This window comes from Arachis duranensis, chromosome 5 (genome assembly GCF_000817695.3).
Source record: "Arachis duranensis cultivar V14167 chromosome 5, aradu.V14167.gnm2.J7QH, whole genome shotgun sequence".
In the NCBI taxonomy this organism is placed as follows: Eukaryota; Viridiplantae; Streptophyta; class Magnoliopsida; order Fabales; family Fabaceae; genus Arachis; species Arachis duranensis.
Window position 1 is genome coordinate 34,711,832 of NC_029776.3, and position 6,391 is coordinate 34,718,222.

A 6,391-nucleotide genomic window follows, 5' to 3' on the forward strand; every position below is an offset into this window, starting at 1 on the left:
ACAATTGCATCAAAGTCTTGCAAAATTTCATGAGGAATCTTCCATTCATAGCATTCAAGTAATATCACTAAAAACTCATGGAATTTGCATCAAAATCATACTGTTTGGATGGTTCATTGCTTTGTTATTCATTTAACCATTCTTGGTTACTTTAAGCTCAAGAAAATGCATAAAACAACTAAAACTAACAGAAAAATGCTAGTGAAACTAGCCTAAGATGCCTTGGCATCACAACACCAAACTTAATACTTGCTTGTCCCTAAGCAAGTCCTGAGTTATTTGAGAAGAAAGTATGAAACAGAAAGCAATTACATTGGCTGTATTAGCAAGCATTTGAAGTTCATCAGAAGGGTTTTATGCAGAAAGTTGCAGCATCACTTTTTCATACTTATCAAGTAGGATTATCACTTTTTCATTGCATCCATCAAACACTGCTATGGCCTCTTGTTATTCTTATGTCCTTGGCACTTTTTCTTTCTTTGTTTTTCTTTTTCTTAGAGCTCCTTTGCTCCTTGTTTGCTCAGTGTCATGTGTTGCACAAGCCTTTGGCATTTTCTTTTTCTTATCAGTGCACTACACATATCCACTACAGGCATTTTAGTTCACATTTCTTCTTGAGACATTGGTGCCCAGCACCTCTTTGTGTGACTAAATGTTTTGTATTTAGGTTGCTCTTGATAATGGATTTTTGGTTGATAATCCCGGGTTAGTTAACCTAAGTTACCAAGTGTTGAAACACTCCACAGAACCTATTCATCCAAGCAGATCCTAGTACATAAACACCACAGGCATATGTCTCAAAAGTTCAAACCATTGGTGCCTAGCTTTATTTTCTTAATTCTTTTGCTTTTTGGTTGCCCTTTTCAGTGGCTTTTCTCCTTCTTTTTCTTTCTTTTTCATGGCCAAAGACATTTATTCATCAAGATCCATAGACATTATTCAACTTCTACACAAAAAATGATAATTCTACACTCAATTTCCAGTGAGCTAACTAAACAATCAAGCATGCATACCACCACTTAATTCTACTTGATTTGTCACTAATTGAGCCAAGTTACTTTTGTTCAAACTTTTCTTTTAGTTTTTGGAAACAGAACAAGCATGGCAAGCATTTGTTCAAGAAGGTGAAGTTATATCCAAGCATCTAAGCATTCACTTTATTCAAAGCACTAAACAGACAAACATACTAAAAACTTCACATTCCAGAAAGATTCAACAATTTCAGTTTAAACCAGAACAAGCATGTTTTTGTTTGCCTTTTAAAGAAAGGTCAAGGAACAACACCACCTTGTGAAATTTCTTGTTTTCTCTTTGCTGCCAGGAAACAATTTGATTTCTCCTTCTTCTACTAGTTGTTGCATCATGTTTTTTTTTCTAAGATCCTTGTTTCCTTCCCTGCAAAGAGTGATGAAGTTGCTTGTTTCTCAAGCACTTGAATGGTTAGCTCACTATATCTGGGCAAGTGTCTGAGTCTTAAGTTGGTGTGTGAACACCAAACTTAGTCTCCTACTTACTCCTCTGCTCTTTGAATCCTTGAATTCTCCTTGGGATGAAGTTGCTGCTAAGGATTTTAAGCATTTCTGTGATTGCTTAGAATGGTTATTCCTTTCATATAATTCAAAGGTTGTTGTGTTCAGTTGATCTTTATGGTGGAACACCAAACTTAGAGTTACACATTCCCCTTTGAATTATTGATTCACTAATTCATTGTTTGGTGTGAAACACCAAACTTAATTCTTTGCAATGCACAGAACTACTTCACCTTTTTATTGAAACAAATAAAAGAAACAGCAAAAGAGTGTTACCTCAGGTTGGGTTGCCTCCCAACAAACGCTTCTTTAACGTCACTAGCTTGACGGTTGTCCCTTGTTAGGGTGGATTGTAGTGCTTGATGTCCTCTCCTCTCACTATGAAAACGTCCTCATTTGATTCCTTCATGATTTCCAAATGTTCCATAGAAAGAACTTTCCTGATTGTGAACACTTGAGGGAGCTGGGAAGGAATGGTTTTGAGGCCAGGTGTGATTGGCAGATAATGACTTGATATCACTTTATCTCCCGGAGAGAAACCTTCAGTGGGAATTTTCTTGTTTCTCCACCCTCTTGGCAATTTCTTTACAATTCTTCCCTCTCTCTTGAGGATTTCTTCATTGACCCTTATGCCAGGAGGATCCTTCTGATCCGTTTCTATTGATTCTTGTGGCTTTAACTCTTGCAATTCTTGTTTGCCTTCCAAGGACTGTTTCAAAGTTTCAGCTGCTGGATTGCTTTCCTCCAAACACAGATGGCTACTATCATCCTTAGGCCTTTCAGGTTCTGGTTCAGGCTCATATGCAGGTTTGAAAACATGGAAAATGAGCTGTTCATTATGTACTCTCAAAATTAGCTCTCCTTGTTCTATATCTATGAGCGCTCTAGCAGTGGCTAGAAATGGCCTTCCCAGAATGATAGGGTGTAAGTAGCTTTCCTCCATGTCCAAAATGACAAAGTCTGTGGGGAAGAAATAATTTCCCACTTTCACCAGCACATTCTCAACTACCCCTTCAGCTTGCTTCTGAGTTTTGTCAGCCAGTTGTATGATTACATCAGTGGATCTCACCTCATTCAGTTGTAGCCTCTTCATAAGAGTCAGAGGCATCACATTTATGCTAGCTCCTAGATCACAGAATCCTCTGTCAATTTTTGTTTCCCCTATGATGCAGGGGATATGAAAACTTCCTGGGTCTGTTTTCTTAGAGCCTATGTCCTTCTTGATGAGGGCACTGCATTCTTTGTTCATTATTACAGTTTGTCCTCCCTTCAAAACTCTTTTCTTGCTCACTTTGGGTGTATAAGGCTTCAGGACCTCTTTTTCTTTTTCTTTTGTTGCAGACGGTGTAAAAGATTGTCCCTGTTCCTTGTCTCTCACATTTTCCTTTGCTTCATCCTCTGTGGTTTCCTTTGAGATCTCCTTTAGCTTCTTTCCACTTCTGAGGGTTATGGCTTTACATTCTTCCCTGGCAATAGCCTTGGCAGCATTTTGCTTAGACAAATACACAATTTGATTTTCTAGCTTCTGGATGGCAGCTCCTTGGTTTTGCAAGTTAGAATTTACTTCTTCCTTAAAAGCTTTCAATTCGGTTATGTCTTGACTCATGGTTGCAAGCATTCTTTCTATCCTGTTTAATTGATCTTGAAATTGTTGGTTCGGATTAGGTTGGGCAGGTTGGTTATTTTGGCCATGATATGGTGGTTGGGAGTAAGTGTTTTGTGTGGCTTGGTATGATCTTTGGTTGGAGTTTTGGTATGTGGAATTGTTATGTTGGTTGTGGTTGTAAGGTTTGTGGTTTTGTGGTTGGCTTTGCTGATTTCCCCACCCAAAGTTTGGGTGGTTTTTCCATCCTGGGTTGTAAGTGTTGGAATGTGGATCATATGATTGCCTTTGTTGATTTTCCACATAGTTGGCCTCTTCCCAATCACCTCCTTCAGTGCTTACTTCCTCTTGATCTTGTGTGTGTAGTGCAGCCACTTGCTTTGTGTCTAATTTCCTGGTGAGCTCTGCTAGTTGCTTGGCAAACACTTTGTTTTGGGCTAGAATTGCATCAACATGGTTCAGCTCCATGACTCCCTTAGTGTTGTGTCTCTCTGAAGCATAGTAGTACTCATTCTCAGCCACTGTCTCAATCACATCAATGGCTTCTTCCACAGTCTTTTTCCTGTTCAATGAACCTCCTGATGAATGGTCTACAGCCTTTCTTGATTCATAAGAAAGTCCATCATAGAAAATATGCAATTGCACCCAGTCAGGGAACATGTTTGGTGGACATTTCCTTGTCAATTCTTTGAACCTCTCCCATGCCTCGTAGAGAGTTTCACCATCCTGTTGTCTAAAAGTCTGAACCTCAGATCGAAGCCTATTGACCTTTTGTGGGGGGTAGAAACGTGCCAGAAACTTGCTTTCGCATTCGACGTTCTTGGGATCTCCTTGCCATTGAGCTTTTTTAACTTGTAGGCACCCTTGCCAATCACCTCTTTATCTCTGTGGGGACCTTCCCAGTTTGCCGCCAGTTTTCCTTCCCCTGGGGTCGGTAAACTGATGTCGTTGCGTCTTAGGATGAGGTCGTTTTGTTCAAATTCTCTTTTGAGCACTTTGGCGTTGTAGCGCAGGGCCATTCTTTGCTTGAGTGCCGTTTCTGACAAGTGGGCCATCTCCCTGGCCTCATACATGAGGTCCTTTTCTATAGCTTCCTCTACCCCCTTCAGGAGTAGTCGTAGGCTCGGTTCGCCTATTTCCACGGGGATTACCGCGTCTAGCCCGTATGTTAGTCGGAAGGGGGTTTTTCCCGTGGATGACTGCTCAGTTGTTCGGTAGGACCAGATGACCAAGGCGAGTTCGTCGGCCCAAGCACCTTTTTTATTATCCAGCCACTTCTTGAGTCCTAGTAGGATGACCTTGTTTGCAGACTCGACCTGGCCGTTTGTCTGAGGATGTTCTACCGAGGAGAATTTTTGTTTTATCCCCAGGTCGGCGAGGAACTCTGTAAACATTTCAACCAATCCCCGGCAACGGCGCCATAAACTTGATGTAGCATAACCTTGATGCTATGATTTTAGGAAATTGCACAATCGGCAAAATTCCTTCCGGCAAGTGCACCGGTTATCGTCAAGTAAAAACTCACAATAGAGTGAGGTCGAATCCCACAAGGATTGGTTGAATGAGCAATTCGGATTAGAAGTTTGTTCTAGTTGAGCGGAATCAAGATTTAGATGAGAATTGCGGAATGTTAAATTGCATGAATTAAAGAGCGAGAAACTAAATTGCTGGAATTAAATGGGATGGGGGTGATTGCATGAATTTAATTGCAGAGTGTAAAGAGAAAGTGTAGATCAGAAATGGGGAATTCATTGGGTTTCAAGAGATATTGAGATCTCCGAATCAAAACATTTTTATCCCTTCCTCAACCAATGCATTCATTGAATTTTGCTTGGCAATCTTATATGATTGGATCCCAATTCCTTGGCTCACCAATTCTCTCTAAAAACAAACAAATTCCCAATCCCTTGGTTTAAATGTTCATAAGAAGAGATGATGCTCGATCACTGATTATACCACACAGTTTCATGAACCACAATTTGGTAGGATTACATGTCACAATATCCATCCAAACCCCAATCCAATTCACTGTGAGAAAGCTTCTCTAGCATGAATCCTCCATTCCTTTCCCAAGGTTCCGAAGGATTCCAATTATGGATAGTTTCTTTCCCAAGACAACTAACCAATGGAATTAGATCGAGAAGCTTTCTAACAAAATTCAAGAGAAAAGATTGAAGGAGAAGATAAAAACTATTATTGATTCATTGAATTACAATAGAGCTCCCTAACCCAATGAAAGGGGTTTAGTGAGTCATAGCTCCGAATTCTATTACAAAAGTAAAAAAATGCTAAAGTGTCCAAAAATAATCCTCCACTAACTTCAATTCTATCCTATTTATACACTTTCTAAATTGAGCTTCTGTTGTGATTCTTGGGCTTTGAGGCTTTTCCCTGATTTCCTTTTTGCTTTGGGTTTATGATCCATAATACTGATGAGGCTGTGATCCAACTCTGTAACATTCATTGAGCAAACTTAGTGATAAACAAGTAATGACACAAGACTCAACAAATTGAAGTTCCAGACTCATCAATTCTTCAGGCCCAATCCCATAAACCATGATATTCAATTGGGTTTCATACCAGAGTATGTTTAAGTTAACGTTTGTGCTCAAATGCTAACTTAAACTTCAATATATTTGGCCCAGAAACCCTTTTAAAAGGTGGCGTTTAAGTTGTAGTTTAAGCTTCAGTTTAAGATTAAACTGAAGCTTAAACGTGGAAATGAAGATTGCAACCCTGGAGGCAATTCTTGGTCGAACACGTTTAAGCTCCAGTTTGAGGTCAAACTGGAGCTTTGAGGTCAAACTGAAGCTTAAACGTGGAAATGAAGATTGCAACCCTGGAGGCAATTCTTGGTCGAACACGTTTAAGCTCGAGTTTGAGGTCAAGGCATCTTAGGCTAGTTTCACTAGCATTTTTCTTTTATTTTTAGTTGTTTTATGCATTTTCTTGAGCTTAAAGTAATCAAGAATGGTTAAATGTTGTTCATTTTCTTGAACACGTTTGGATTAAAGTAATCAAGAATGGTTAAATGAACAACAAAGTAATGAATCATCCAAACGTGTTCAAGTAATGAACAACATTTAACCATTCTTGATTACTTTAAGCTCAAGAAAATGCATAAAACAACTAAAAATAAAAGAAAAATGCTAGTGAAACTAGCCTAAGATGCCTTGACCTCAAACTGGAGCTTAAACGTGTTCGACCAAGAATTGCCTCCAGGGTTGCAATCTTCATTTCCACGTTTAAGCTTCAGTTT

At 39.4% G+C, this 6,391-nt stretch overlaps 1 non-coding gene and 1 pseudogene across 1 annotated transcript; one reads left to right on the forward strand and one right to left on the reverse strand.

Annotated features, from left to right (window-relative positions):
• LOC127747619 (uncharacterized) overlaps positions 1 to 6,391 on the reverse strand; it is a 101,095-nt pseudogene that overhangs the window by 16,995 nt on the left and 77,709 nt on the right.
• On the forward strand, positions 3,791 to 3,894 carry LOC127747822 (small nucleolar RNA R71). Its single transcript, XR_008009769.1, has one exon. It is a non-coding gene; the product is annotated as a small nucleolar RNA R71 (small nucleolar RNA).